Raw genomic sequence first — 15,967 nt, 5'->3', positions numbered from 1 at the left:
TTAGGCCTTTCTTAAAGGCTGCCAGGGAAGGAGCTTGCCTGATCTCACCTGGTAGCAAATTCCAAAGCTGAGGGACTTTGCTTGCCGGCAGAAAGGAAACAAGAACAGAAATAACCTGGCATTTCTATGAAGGGGAATTATATGGCTTGGGAGCAGCCACTGAGAGGGCTCTATGTCTGGTGTCCTCAATCAAATTTGCCTGCAATGTCAGTGGGACTCAGACCACATCTACACTGCCATGTAATGCAGTTTCAAATTATATTAAATGACAGTGTCAATGAAGCCCAAGAGAAAGTCCTTCCACAAAGAAAACAAAGACAACACAACACTTTGGGAGGCAGCCATTTCAAATGCTAGAATGATATTCAAAGGAAAGGAAGGACATTGTCAAAGTCCAGATTTTAGAAAAGGACATTTTGAAAGAAATCAAGAGATTTCAAGTGTTTCAGGAAAGAACAGTGAAATGGAGAATTAAAGGAATTGTCTCATGGTTCATAATAGGAAGGAAGTTTCACCTAATAGCCAGAGTTATGGTCAAGTGCTGGACATTACCATAGTACATCCAGACATCTTGAAGCACAATGGTGCAACTTCAGATATTGGGTCACATGGAGGAGCAATTCAAGATTGCCTAGTAATCTATTGTGTGCAAATGTCCTTGCCGAAATAGCCCTGGATACTTTTCCATTTTTTGTACAATGAAGATACCACTGAATCTATTCAGTTTCTATTATTTGCAATTATCTTATAAAGTGGATAGGGTTATAAGAAAAAGCCAAAAGAGAACAGTCACACAATGGCACATTTATGTGGGATTCATACTTTATTTAGAGAGGAACGGAATTCACAATTTGAAAAGGAATGTAACATACTGTTTGTCCTTTAATGCTCATTACTTAAGCATAAAGGCGCATTATGAAACCGGATAACGTGGCTCCCCATTGTGAATAGGTATTAGAGGACATATGTTATGCATTCCTCTTAGCTGCACTTTTTGGCTCTTGTAGGCTTATACTTATTCTGCTATACCTTAAAGATGTCTCATGAAAATAGTCATTGAAATCTCAATTAAACTGATATATACAGAGATGAAGAGACAGAGAGGAAAAGGGGGGAGGAAAGGGACAGAGAGAGAGTAAAAGTATAGGGAGCTATTACTTCTAAGTCGACAGTATCATAGACAGAGTCACTTTATAAATGGCAGCTGTTCTGTTGTGGAAGCAGCTAAAAATGGCTTTCCTTTCTCAGAGTTGTTTTAATTCACATGTTTCTAGCTGCTTAAGAGTATAGGAACAGATAGGCAGGAAACAGTGATCATTGTCCAAATAAGGCATGAAGTAGTTAAGCACTAAGAATGGGAAGATTGTGAGCAAGGGGACCAGAAGTCCTGGGGCTCAGTTTTAAATGAGGCACTACATTAAATCCATGGCATTTTCAGGGCCACAAACCTATCAATTACATTAACATAGGACCTGGTAGTGGCATAAAAATGATGCAAAGCCAGAGGTAAAGTAGCTGCAGGGACCATGACAAAAGAGGATGGCTAAAAAAAACTCCATCATAATCAGGAAAGAAAGTTGGCATGATGGACTGTTGGATTGGCATAAGTCACCAAGTAACTTCTCCTAGCCCACACACGTATCCCGCAAACTTGACAGAAATGTCTCAGTTGACAGAATGGGCCTCCTTTTTCCTATGCAGTTCATGTCTAGTAAAATAGGCGAGGGGTGTATGTAGCAATACTGTCACAATACTGACTCAGGCAACATCTGATTTGAAGCCGACTCAAGATTGGTGTGGCCCAGATTGGTGTCTCCCCCCCCCCCCCCCCGGCCATGCAAACCTCAAAGTGAATCCAGCCAGAAACAGCAGGATAAAAATCTCATCAGAAATCCCAATTCTAGCCATACAATCCATTGCATCCCTCTTGTGTACAAACCAGGCACAGGAAGGAGCTGAATACCAAGCATGGAGTACAAATGTAAATAGGGCTGAAGTTGGAGCAGTTGGACTAAAAGAAGGTGACTTAACACCTCCCCATCCCACCACAAAGAAAGGACAGCATTTGCACGGGAATGCTAGCTTTTACAGCTGCTTGGCTCTTCCAGAAAGTTAGGAAAAAAGGAACAAACCTCTTGATTTTGGTTGAGCCAGGATTAGAATGTGGATTGTAGATATCCGGTGGGTCCGTGTGGACTCCTTTGCAGCTTTCAGCTGGTTTGTGTGGTGCCTGAGGAGGCACTCCAGAGTAAATCTGATCTCTGCAATCCCCATTTTGATCTTGGGAAATTGCCTGTGTGGAAGTAGCAATCCTGAATACGGAACAGATACCTAAACGAATCTGGATAATTGTTCCATATTCATGATTGCTACTTAATCATGATGTGGACAATACTGGATCATCATTATATCCACCCCAACTCCAATTTATTAGGCATCAACTGCAGAAGTCCAAGGAGATTTATTCTGTCAGTGATAGGACACTGGGTGAATTATATTTTTGTCAGGTTTAGGGTTAAATGTTAAAAAGTACAACCTAAAAGTTATCAAAATTGCTTACTTATATTTATTTGAATGAAGCCATGCCTCCAAAGCCTTAGAATGCGCACATGTTTTTATTCTGTGGTGGAATGACTGCAACAGTGGCACACATTGATCCACAAGGAGGAACTGGAGTATGGAAACAAGGAAGTTTCCCAAGTCCCCCCACAGCATGTTGCCCCCAACAAATAGGGTGCTAAAGAGGACCCCTCCAGTAGATGCCAAACCACAGGTGGGCATATATAGGAGAACTGATCTCTCACTTTAAAAAGTCTCAAACCATTTAGGCCATTACCACCAGTAAAGTATTGGATGTTCAACAGATATAGCATGAAAAGTATGAAGAAGGTGTTGAATCCTAGCTTTAAAATATTGCAGCACTCTAGACAACTTCTTCATAGTTGGCACAAAAACCCAGGCTGGATTCATTACCCCAGTGACATGGGGATAACCAGATATTGCTGGCAGGCTCCTTCTATCAGCTCAGCTGAGTGACCAGAAATGTTTGGCTCCTCCTCTCTTTGAGCTCTTTCTATTCCAGCTGGTCATGATTAAAATACCAACAAGTTCACAGCCATTACAGCATAACATCTGTATTACAGGCATCTGCTATAAGACCCATATAACATTAAGAAATAGAGCCTGGATTTTACTATGTGCTTTTCCCTCCCTTTCCTGTCCCTTGTTTCTTTTGTCCGTTTTGTTTAGGTTGCAAGCCTAAAGGCAGGGACTGCTTTGTTTTTCTTGCTTTAGGGGCCACCATGGAAGCCTTGATAGTTGAAGTGCAGGGCAAAAAGACTTTAAATAAATATATGCTCTAGAGATCCCTTATCCAACCGAAGCACCGAGAAAGATCCGTTGCAAAGACTGACAAATTGTGAACACTGAAGAGAGAAAATGTTATTTAATATTTTTGTAGGAGAGTCAAAGCTGTCTTTGGACATAAACCTGGACCATGGCTGGTTCTCACTAGGGGTATGAAACTGTTTTGAACTAATTCTGTCCCTACTGGGTCATATATTCTTTCATACATCCATTGGATGCCCCACTTTACTATTCTGTAATTGTCTGTCTATGCTTTCCTAGGCAAACCTTGCTCCTATCTAGCTAACCGTTGACTTTGGAAACAATATATCACCAGCAGCATTGTTACTTGTAATGAGTTAGAATCATAGAATCCTTGAGTTGGAAGAGACCTCTTGGGCCATCCCGTCCAACCCCCTGCCAAGAAGCAGGGAAATCGCATTCAAAGCACCCTCGACAGATAGCCATTCAGCCTCTGCTTAAAAGCTTCCAAAGAAGGAGCCTCTACCACACTCCGGGGCAGAGAGTTCCACTACTGAACAGCTCTCACAGTCAGGAAGCTCTTCCTCGTGTTCAGGTGGAATCTCCTTTTCTGTCATTTGAATTCTGCGTCCTAGTCTCCAGGGCAGCAGAAAACAAGCTTGTTCCCTCCTCCCTATGACTTCCCCTAACATATTTATACATGGCCATCATGTCTCCCCTCAGGCTTCTCTTCTGAAGGCTAAACATGCCAGCTCTTTAAGCTGCTCCTCATAGGGCTTGTTCTCCAGCCATATAAGTTAAATATTTGGGTTTTAAAAATACAGTAATGATGATACATTTTGAAAGCAATGCAACAGTCAGAATGAAGTTATTTTCTTGGTGTAATGAGCAAACTTTTAAAGTTACTTTTTAAAAGCAAGGATGGCCCATGGGCTACATGCACACAAGAAACCAAGAGCCAGATTAATATAGTCCATCCAGAAAAAAACAGCCATCTACTTTGCATATTATGCAAATAATAGTAATGCATATGAGTAATTTGCATTCTAATTATGCACTTCCAACACATTAATACCTGTATTTTCCTACTGTACTGAAAGAAGTAATACACACTAATGTTAAGTGCTAGATTTCTGGTACAGAGAGGCACAAGTTCAGATCCCTGTTTGATTATGGGATTTCCCATGTGACTTTAGGTCATGTCTATCTCACAACAAATCTATTTTGCAAGGACTTTAAGTTGATTTATAGCAAGGGAGGAACCATGTACATTTTTGCAGTGGAGATCATAACAACATTTTATCATACACACACTTCTAATGCCAGTATTTGTCATATATCATGTTCTGCAGTTGATGGTGGTTGGTGATGCCAGGCTTAGCAGTTAGTGATGGAAGGGTTAATGTAAGTCTTAGTTCTAAAGGGTTAAGTAATCTGTAAGTAAGAGTTCATGGGTGAAAGCAATTAAGGGTGGAGGCATGCAAGAGATAGGTTGCAGCTAGGTGTTTTGGATATAATGAGCTAGCCTTGGGACTGATCTTTGGGAGAAAAGTATTTGTTTTATTTTGGTGGTAGATGCTGCTGGTTTCCCCCCAGGTTTGTGGATTTTCAGTATCCTGAGCTGTCTCCTGTACTCTTGGAACCCTGTAACCTTGAATCTCTGGACTGGCTTCTGACTATGGTATAGACTCTTGATCCCTGGACTTGCTCATTGAACTCTCAGCGTTTGACCACTGGGCTGGACCTTTTGACTACGGTGTTATCTTGAACCTGCAACAGTGTTTGCTGTTAGTTTTTGTTTTATATTCTGTGGCTGAGTGCTATCTTTATGTTTTGTATTTTGGACTATTAAAACAGCCAGAAAGTAAGTGCTGTTTTAATTAAATAGTTTAGCACAAACTGGGAGTTTGTTTGGTTCATCTCTACCTGAATACGGCAGAGCCCTGGCAATGTGACAGTATTATTCTTAGACCAGTGTAGTGTTAGATGTTTTTGCCTCTGCTGGTAGCAAAAATCAAACATATCTACGTCAGTATTACAGGAAGCCCCTGAGAGTGACTGCCATCAGATTCAGCGGGAAATGCAAAGTGATGACAAACTCACGAACCACAACTCCTTCCCTGTACTTCAACTCAGTTGTATCTTCTTTCCTTGTTTCTTGCAAATTCCGACTGCCCCTCTCACCACCTCATCTCTCCTTTGCTCTCCCATGACTTCACAAGGTCCCCCTCTTTTTCTCTGGAGCTACAGTGCTTTCTTTTTGCTGCCTCACTTTTCATCTTCCTCATGCCGCCTTCTCTTGTCTTTTATGCTTGCAACTCCCATCCAAATTTCCCTTCTTGCCTCAATAAAAATCAGAGGAAAGCAGTGAGTGACATAAGCAACACAACTTTGTTTTCAATATGACAACAAGTACCGCAGACCCATGCTTCCAGGACCCCCTGTGGATACCAAAATCCATGGATGTTTTTTTTTAATTGTGTCAGAGGCAAATTGGAGTCATTTCTGGTGTGAAAGAATTGGCTGTCTGCAAGGATGTTGCCCAGGGGATGCTTGGATGTGTTACCATCCTATGGGAGGCTTCTCTCAGTTCTCCACATAGGAAGCTGGAGGTGACAGATGGGAGCTTACTCAGTCTCACTGATTCGAACTGCCGATATTCAGGTCTTCAGGTTAGCAGTTCAGTCGGCACAAGGGTTTAACCCATTGCACTACCGTGGCTCTCCATGAATGCTGAAGTCCCATTATAAACAAGGACATGGTAAAATTGTGTCACTTATATAAAATGGTAAATTCAGAGTTTGCTTTTTGGAATATTTTCAAGCCATAAATAGTAGAATCTATTAATATGGATGGCTGACAGTAATGACAAGAAGTTATTTCTCAAATGCAGCAATGGATACTTGGAAAATTACTTTCAAAAGTAACTCTCAAAGCTGTGGTTGGTGTACTAATGCTATATTAGACATTACTAAAATTCTAGTGAGATCTAACGTGCATCTATACAATGATGGAGTGTCTAGTTTCCAGCTCTTTTCAAAATGGTAGGAGATTCCAATACATGCTGCACGCTCCAGGAATTGCTTCCATCCAAATCTGTTAAGATTCCAGGTATTTCCAGAGTTGGTCAGTAACTCTGGCTCTCATTTCAAAACAAGCAATCTTTTCTCTACAATTAACCAATCTTTGCTAATGAATCCAATCAGATGGCAAGGCACCTCTGAAGGGAAATCGGGATTTGTTAAAGTTTCTCCACCAATTACACTGAAATTGAAGGGTGACATTTTTCCTTTGTGTAATCCTAATTAAATGCAGCCAAAGCACAATTTGATTTATATTCTTGTAGTTAATCCACAAATGTTCTATCCAGGGTGTCTAGATTAAATCTGATTTGCAGTTAACTCTATGCACCTGTTGAGCCAGAGTACTTTAATACAAAGTAAAACATTCACATTGCAATCTAAGGGACTGACACTTCAAACCTTTTTTTCACAGGAATGTTTAGAGCAGCTTGGATGATTTAGGCATGTTTGTATCAGTGAGTCCTTTCCTTAAGTAACTGCCTGTAGTTCTACCCTTGGTCTAATTTTTGTCAGAAGAACTTTACCTATGTTCCATCCATCCAAGGGCTTTCTCTTTTCAACTGCACCAACTCATTTCTTCCCAAATTTATTTATTTATTCGCCCTTCTCAATCCCGAAGGGGATTCAAAGTGGCCTTTAAATCGGCAGCAATTCGATGCCATCAACAGACAATAGAAATTAGATATGAATATTAAAACAAAAACGAAGCCCCCGGTGGCGCAGTGAGTTAAACTCCTGTGCCAGCAGGACTGAAGACCGACAGGTCACAGGTTCGAATCCGGGGAGAGTGCGAATAAGCTCCCTCTATCAGCTCCAGCTCCTCATGTGGGGACATGAGAAAAGCCTCCCACAAGGATGGTAACACATAAAACATCCGGGCGTCCCCTGGGCAATGTCCTTACAGACAGCTGTGCAGAAGTCATTGTTATTATGTTTGTGTTTAACTGTTAGAGTATGTGTTTGTGTTTGTGACAGTAGCTAAAACTGGAGTCATCTGGTTTGAATCCACAGTGAGCGTTGCCAAGGAGACGAGGCTGGCTAGCTCATGAGAGGGAGAAGTGGGCGGAGCCAAGCAGGAAAAGTTATGTGTGTTTTTTAAAAAACAGCAGAGACAGGCTGGGAAAGGCCTGAGAGAGAGAGGCTTGTGTGTGAGCGGCTGGTGTTTTTCAGTCTAGGAGGGCTGAAGAAAGAAACCTGGCCAGATTTTTTAGTCAAAGAAGACTAAAGGAAGCCTAGTTAAGATCCCTAGTTAAGGAAGGACTAGAGATCAGAGATTTGATCGAGGGAAGATCAAATTGAAAGGCTATTTATAGTAGTGAAACATTGTTCACTAGAGAGCTTTACCTCAGTGAAAGTTAGCCACAAGCTGTGTTATCTGGAAGAGTGGACTGTATTATAAGCCACGTGATATTCAAAGTTCCATAAGTTATTTAACAGCCTGCAACCATAAGCTTTGTACACAATAAACTTGTTATCTTTTGTTGATATCTGCATCTGTAGAGCCAGATCTCATCGGTGGTACCTCAAATACCTCACGTTGGAGGCAGTTACCTTAATTTACAAATAATAATTGGCCTCCTCCATAATATACTCTTCTACACAATTGAAGCCTGAGGTAAATTCCCTCCATAACACATCTGTACATTTGGTGGCAGCTGTGAGATTAAAAAGTGCCTGAGGTAAAATACCTCCATTATTAGGGTCTGCCGTTGCCAACCTCAACAACACACAAGCACCTCCTCGCAATTGGTGATAGCGGTGGGGATCTTCAAAGATAAAATCCCTATACCCTGTCCATCGTTGTGTTCACATCTTCCCACAGCCATTTCTAAAGTCGCTCCTAACAAAAAAAATAAAACAAAAATTAAAAGCAATATAAACATTAAGAACACATTTTTAAAATCACGTAATCTGAGGACATAGTAAACATCGATTCCAGTTGTTATTGCACATAATTCTACTTTACTTATTTCACAGCACTATTGGCCAAAGGATTGATCCCAGAGCCATGTTTTTACTTACTTCCTGAAGATCAGAGGGGAGGGGGTTGATCTGATATTGCTGGGGAGGTAGTTCCATAGCCAAGGGGCCACCACTGAGAAGGTCCATGCCCCTTGTCCCCGCCAACTGCACCTGCAAAGGAGGTGGGACTGAGAACAGGGCCTCCCCAGACAATCTTAATCTCTGAGATAGTTCATAGAGGGAGATACATTCAGACAGATAAACTGAGCCAGAACTGTTTAGGGCTTTATAGGCTAAAGCCAGCACTTTGATTGTACTCGGTAGCAGATGGGCAGCCAGTGTAGCTGACGTAACGGGAGTTTTGTGCTCCCTGTTCACCCTGTAATGCTGCGGTAGAAATGTGCTTTCTTAGGATACGCTGAGCCCCTTGAATGGCCATTGATTTGATAGTACTATATGTATTACAGGAGCCATCTCCAGTTTTCACTCTTACAATCCTGTAAACCACTCCAAAAATGGCTACCTTTTAATTGGGAAAGACCAACCTTTTCAATACCAAGTTGGTATACAATACATTTCATGACTGTGTGACCAATTGGTCTGGACAAATCAGATGCTATTTAGGACCTCATCACATGAAGGTCCAGAAGCCGGGGGACAGCAGGAGAAACCATGGGGCAGCATTCCATTTCATCCCCTTACCGTCATAGGCTGTCATCCCATGACTTTTCCCTGCTGCCCTTGCTTCCTTCCGTGCTGTCCCCAGCTTCTTCTATGAGGGATAGTCACCCGACTCCTCAAGGGCTGTGTCTCTGTGCACTGCTGGTACGAAGCCTCGCTGGAAGTTGCCCTGCATCATTTGAGGGCTCTGGCGGACTCCATCCAGACAGCATGCCGGCAGTGTGTAGAGATGAGGACAACCAGCTATCTAATGAGGTTCCTAATCTTGATATAAGGATATTAGACAATGCAAAAAAGAAGGAAGAGCAGAAATCCTCTTTAACTCCTATGTTATCTCTATTCACAACCTCTCATTACCATGCTATAGTATCCTATTCCAGGTAGAGAGGAAACTGCCAGGCCTAACAGAAGTACTTGTGTCCAGCAGAGCTGATGGTGGCAAAGCCAATAAAAATTAGCCAGGTCTGACAATCCATTCGTGGGTCCATACCTGATTGTTTTTTATTCGCATTGTAACAACAGTAGATTTTGAAGACAATAATGAAATACATAAATATGTGTAACAAATGCTAACAATATTGAGTTGATCTGTCTTTACTGCAGGAGCAACCAGGACTGGGATCCAAGTAGAAAAATGAAAATCTGAACAAAGAAACACATTATTGTTAATGAGCGACTGGGGAGGGGAGGGGGGATGAGAAGAGTGGGTGAGCATTACTAGAGGGAAAGGCACAGGTAAAGGGCAAGACCTCTAATGTATTGGTAGCAGCTGGAACCAGAGACCTGGAGATGATAAGACTTTGGGCACTCAGCTTCCTGGAGGAGGAGCTGGATGATTAGTTTCCCATTTTTCACCAACTCATCTGCTTTCATGGGTCGTTCTGGGGTGGCCTAGAATACATTGTCTGCAAATGGGACATATGACTGGTGAGGGCAAACTCTGGAAGAGAAGATCAAAAAATGAAGTGAAACAAGTGGCCAGGGGGAAAAGGGTAGGACTTTTGAGTGGCAGTGACTTTGGGCCCTTCCACACAGCCATATAACTCAGAATATCAAGGCAGAAAATCCCACAATATCTGCTTTGAACTGGATTATCTGAGTCCAAGCTCAGATAATGTGGGATTTTCGGCCTTGATATTCTGGGATATAGGGCTATGTCGAAGGGTCCTATATGTTCTCCTCTCTTTACAAAGACTTGAAGGACTTGAGGGAAAGAAGCCTTCCCTCAAGTCCTTTTTTTCACAAGAGCCCAAACCTGCTCTTGGCAATAGTGCTCTCCAGTGTGGCGTGTATGGGCCCTTTCACACAGCCATATAACCCAGAATTTCAAGGCAGATAATCCACACTATAATGCTTTGAACTGGATCATCTGAGTTCACACTGCCATATAATCCAATTCAGTGTGGATTTAATACAGCTGTGTGGAAGGGGCCTTTAATGCTATGTTTTCATGACCTATATGTAGCTCATGTTGCACATCTGGATGATCAGGAAAATGTATTTCTTGATTTCCCCCCACCTATCAGTTTACAGCAATAACTCACACAAAAACATGAACACTTTTGAAATAAAGACTCCCCTAACATCTGGGCCCCTCCTACTAAAAAATACCACATGGAGTCAGGAGACAGACTGTCTCTCCAGAACTAGAGGGAAAAGCACATGGGAGTTCTTTAGCACCAAACTGTGAATATTTCTTAGTGTTTGATACGTTCAGTACCATATCAAATATAAAGACTGCGTGTTCAGTTTCTTTGATTGGAAACTGTTCTTTCATGGTTATTTGCCAATTAGGTCAAGCGCAGTAAAGCCCTCTTCCCTTTGGTACCTGCATCCCATTAAAGTGCAGAATTTTAAAAACATTTTAAAACTGGCAATGGGACTTACATTTCTCAACTCTGCTTTGTTATTGTTAGGGGGCTCTGACATAAGATGACACCATAGTGTTCTCACTTCATAATGCATTCAGAGAGGGTTTGTCTTTGCCTTCCTCTGAGGCGGAGAAAGTATGACTTGCCTAGGGTCACCTGGTAGATTTTCATGGCCAAGTAGGCATTTGAATCCTGGTTTCTCAGTGACCTAATCCAACATTTAAAGCACCATAATATACTAGGTCAAATACAACTCTGGTAACCCATATAAAGACAATAGGCTACAATAGATAGTAAGAACATGGAAAATCCACCCCTTTGGATATTACAAGTATGCGTCATCTGCTTTTAAACTACATAATCATTCCACTACCAATTTCAGTGTCACAAGAAACATCATAGATCAGATCTACTTCTTCTAATATCTTCTCTTGCTCTCCCTTTCTTTCCTTCCTTCCTTTTTTCTCTGCTTCTTTATCTCCTCTATATTTTATAGTCTGCATTTTTCCAGGCCAGCTTACCTGTCCAAATGTATCTCCCCCTATGAACCATCTCAGAAATTAGGGTCATCTGGGAATGCTCTGCTCTCGGTCCCGCCTCCCTCGCAGGCGCAGCTGGTTGGGAAGAGAAACGGGGCCTTCTCAGTGGTGGCCCCTTGGCTATGGAATTCCCTCTCCATTGATATTAGATCGGCTCCCTCCTTCCTGACCTTCAGAAAGAGAGTGAAAACATGGCTTTGGGATCAAGCCTTCAGAGAATAATCATAGTGAAATAGATGGATATGGAATTATGTGCAATGGCTACTGGAATGGCCCAGATTACGATTGCGGATAGTGTGGTTTTAATAGTTAATGCAATGTTTGTAAATGTTTTAATGTATTTTAACTTTAATTTAAATGTTTGTTTTATTTTATTTTATTATAATTTCTATTGAGGGATTTGTGGGGAACCTTGGTAAACATAGCATTTTAATTAAGTTCCATAAAATAAGTTGTGAACTAAGAGATAGTGGGTGAGGAGCTGATTAGAGCAGGTAGAGAAAAGAGAAAGAGGAGAGAAAGAGATCAAGAAAGAAAAAAGGGCAATAGTATGATAGCTGGGACCCTACGCTACGCTGGTTGCGCAATGCGGGTCTGAATTAGACGAACACGTGCACGAGTAAGCGCACCAAGTGAGAGACACAGCTACGGCAGAGCTGCTGCAATGGAAGGAAGAATAAAGAGGGGGAAATATGATGAACGGAAGGAAGGATAAAAAGGAGGGGGAAATACTACCAATCTTTTGGCACAGATAGCTCATTTCTATCCAATTTAAAGTCTTTGTAAGCTGCTCTTTATCATTTAACATTAAATAACTGTTACATTACTTCACTCTTCTGTTGCACCTGAGTTAAATTACTTCACTGCTGTCCTCTCCCAGCTCCATCTCTCACTCGCTCCGCTCACTCGTGCATGTATTCCCTACATTAATTCAGACCCGCGTTGCACAACTAGCGTAGGGTCCCAGCTATCATACTATGCATCTGGGCATCTTGATAGAAGCTTGTTCTCTCTTGCATGAAATATAAGCTGTTGCGTGAGGAAAACAAGAATCCAAATCAGGCCCGTAGCCAGGATTTCGTTTCGGGGGGGGGGGGGGGAAAGATTTTTCAGTGGGGGTTTCGGGGGGGGGCTGAGTTTTGGGGGGGCTGAGTCTGAGTGAAAGAGGGTCTAGCCTAGCAAACCTTTTGTATCATTACCCCAATATCCATGCATATGGGATATATTGAGTATGGTGATCAGATCATGATATGAATAAACATAACAGTTTAAATAATGCACCAATAAATGAAAATTTCGGGGGGGGGGGTGAAGCCCCCCGAGCCCCCCCCCCCCCCCCCCCCAGCTACATGCCTGATCCAAATACTAAATTGCAATCAAATGACACATCAGTCTCTAGTGCAGGCTGGGCATCCTATAAGCTTATTGATGGTAGTTGGATTCCTAGAGGTTGGAGGTCCCAATCACTTTTCCTCTAGGCCAGAAGTGGGTCATCTAGTTGAGCTGATGGCTGCACTGAGTCCTCTGTAAGCCCACTTCTCCTGCCATTGCTATTTCTACTATACTGACATTTCTTCTTCACAAAAATCCTAGCAATTCTGCTGAAAAACATGGCATGCAGAGTGTCTACACTTCCTTTCTTAGGAGGCTTGCACTTCTAAAAAGGTCCAGGAAGAGCAGGACTGTTCAGAAACAAGCCACATCTTCCAGGATGGTAGTGGGGCCCCAGCAAAAATCAGACAGGGTTACATGACTTCATGCTACGTACTCTGTTAATTCCCTGCTATCCCTAGCTAGTATACGCTGCTAGAGAGATGGGCTAAATTTATTTGTTGGCTGGATGTCAATAATATTGATAGCTGGCATGCCAGAGAAAATTGTATGAACTTAGGTAATATTCTTTAGTAACGTAAAACATTTAATGAATGCTAGGCACGAGTCATTAGTATTTGACCATTGACCATTCATATCTGAAGCCTGCTCCTATGTAGAGCAATGACAATATGCCAACATTTAAAGCATTCAAATCTCAAACTTGGATTATTCATTGGGAAGTGCCGGTGAAGTCTGAATATTTGCAGGCCTTTTCTTCCTCTCTAACTTCTTAGACAAATGGGAGAAAATGTTGTCGTTGGCTGATTTTTTGAAAAGTGACAGGAGTCAAACACTATCTTCCTTTAGCAAGTTAAGTATATGCAGGCACCAACAGACGGTGATTATGAGAAATCCTGCTTGAACAAAGTAACAGTATTCCCTTCCCTCCTACCTACTGCCAATGGCACAAGAGTGGGTGGGGAGCTGCCCATAAATCGTCTGGCTGCTGTTTGTCAAAAAACAACAGTTGAAACATCCTTTTAGAATTGCTACTTCAGCATGTGCTGAAAATGACAAAGCCGCCCAGATTAAATGGCTCTGCTGAGAACCTTCATTCCAAGGCATTGCCATAAAACTATTGGTGGGTGGCCTTCATCACTGGCTCCTCTCATTATAATTTCATTGTGTTTATATGGCCTACTGCACCATGGAGCTCCCCAGTATTTCAATGGATTTCATTGATGGGGGCAGTTTGACATTCATATTTATACATCTCTGAAGCATTGCAATGTGCCCTTCTGTTCTTGGGGCAAAGAAGAGGTGCATGCAAATCTTGAAATGTTTTATTGTAATGGAGGACATTGCAAATTCAAAATACGCTGCTTGTAATTCTTTCCGCTTCAATAGTTTTCAAATTCACTGTGTTACACGATTTTTGTTCCTAGGTTATAAATGTCATTTCCTAATTGGTTCTATCATAAAAACATAGAAAATGTTTATTAAACTGCAAAAAAATTGCTTTTGCAAGACATTCTGCAACACATTTTGCTATAGTTTTTCAATGAATTTCTCATAGAGCAGTGGTTCTCAACCTTCCTAATGCCGCAGACCTTTAATACAGTTCCTCATGTTGTGGTGACCCCCACCATAAATTTTTTTTTGTTGCTACTTCATAGCTGTAATTTTGCTACTGTTGTGAATTGCAATGTAAATATCCAATATGCAGGATGTATTTTCATTTACTGCACCAAATTTGGCACAAATAACCGATATGCCCAAATTTGAATACTGGTGGGATTGGGATGGCGAATTGATTTTGTCATTTGTGAGTTGTAGTTGATGGGATTTATAGTTAACCTACAATCAAAGAACATTCTGATCTCCACCAACCATGGAATTGAACCAAACTTGGCACACCGAACTCCCATGGCCAACAGAAAATACTGGAAGGGTTTGGTGGGCATTGATCTTGAGATTTGGAGTTGTTGTTTACTTACGTCTAGCGGGCACTGTGCATTCAAACAATGATGGATCTGGACCAAACTTAGCACAAATACTCAATATGCTCAAATGTGAACACTGGTGGATTTTGGGGGGGAAAGACCTTGACATTTGGGAGTTGTAATTGCTGAGATATATAGTTCACCTACGATCAAAGAGCATTCTGAACCCCACCAATGATACAATTGGGCCAAACTTCCCACACAGAACCCACATGACCACCAGAAAATACTGTGTTTTCTGTTGGTCTTCGGCGACCCCTCTGGCACCCCCCTCACGACCCCACTAGGGGTCCCAACCCCCAGGTTGAGAAACGCTGTCATAGTCTCTCAAGTAATTTAACATGGTTTGTGGCAGCCACAAAAACAAAGTTTCTGGAGTATAATAACTACTTTCAAAGTAAGTACTGTATAATTAAACAGGAAGCAACATGTTCAAACCAGGAACATAATGTTTTTCAAATTTTGTTACATAGTGTGATATTTGATCTTTTAATGTATGTTAAAGTCCTAATGTTAAATAATAAATATATACCAAATGAACACTCCAGCTGAAAAACATAGTCAATATAGATAAATAGAATATCGCTTCTCGGCCTTTTGGCTAAGATCAAGTGTAGTGTAGATAAATAGTGTTATCTCCAAAGAATACAAACAACTCATAAAAAGAAACCATAATCTTTCAAAGTATGCTCACTTTTTGTTTTGTTTTTTTCTTATTTTTAAAGTGTTAGTAATGACTTACCATTCTATTGTGTTTGACCATAAGTTCCTCTTGGAACTATTTATCATTCACTGCTTTGACTTTTCTTCCAGATATGCTAGTGCCCATTCCCACCTCTTTAGGAACTCTTCGCTGTCTTCGCCCACAAAGTTATCTTGGCTATTTGCATGTAATCCATTAGTTTATCTTTCCAATCCTTTTTAGTTAACGCTTTTCCCCCTTTCCAATTCCTAACGGTTATAATCTTTGCTGCTGCAAAACTATATTGGGCTATTTCTTTATCATCCCGATTGAAGCCTTCCCTTAATAAGCCCACTTTATGCCAAATCAATCCAATGGAAAGACTTTTTTCCCCGTATCCCATTGGGAGAAATATATGATGGGACTCATCTTCCAACTAAAGAAGAAAGGGGAGAAGCCGTTTCCTCTCAGGGAGGAGGGTAAGGTGTTTATTTACCTTCCTGAG

The sequence above is a fragment of the Anolis sagrei genome, chromosome 1 (genome assembly GCF_037176765.1).
Source record: "Anolis sagrei isolate rAnoSag1 chromosome 1, rAnoSag1.mat, whole genome shotgun sequence".
NCBI lineage: Eukaryota > Metazoa > Chordata > Lepidosauria > Squamata > Dactyloidae > Anolis > Anolis sagrei.
The sequence above is the reverse complement of the archived record's forward strand: the minus strand, read 5'-3'. Positions refer to the sequence as shown.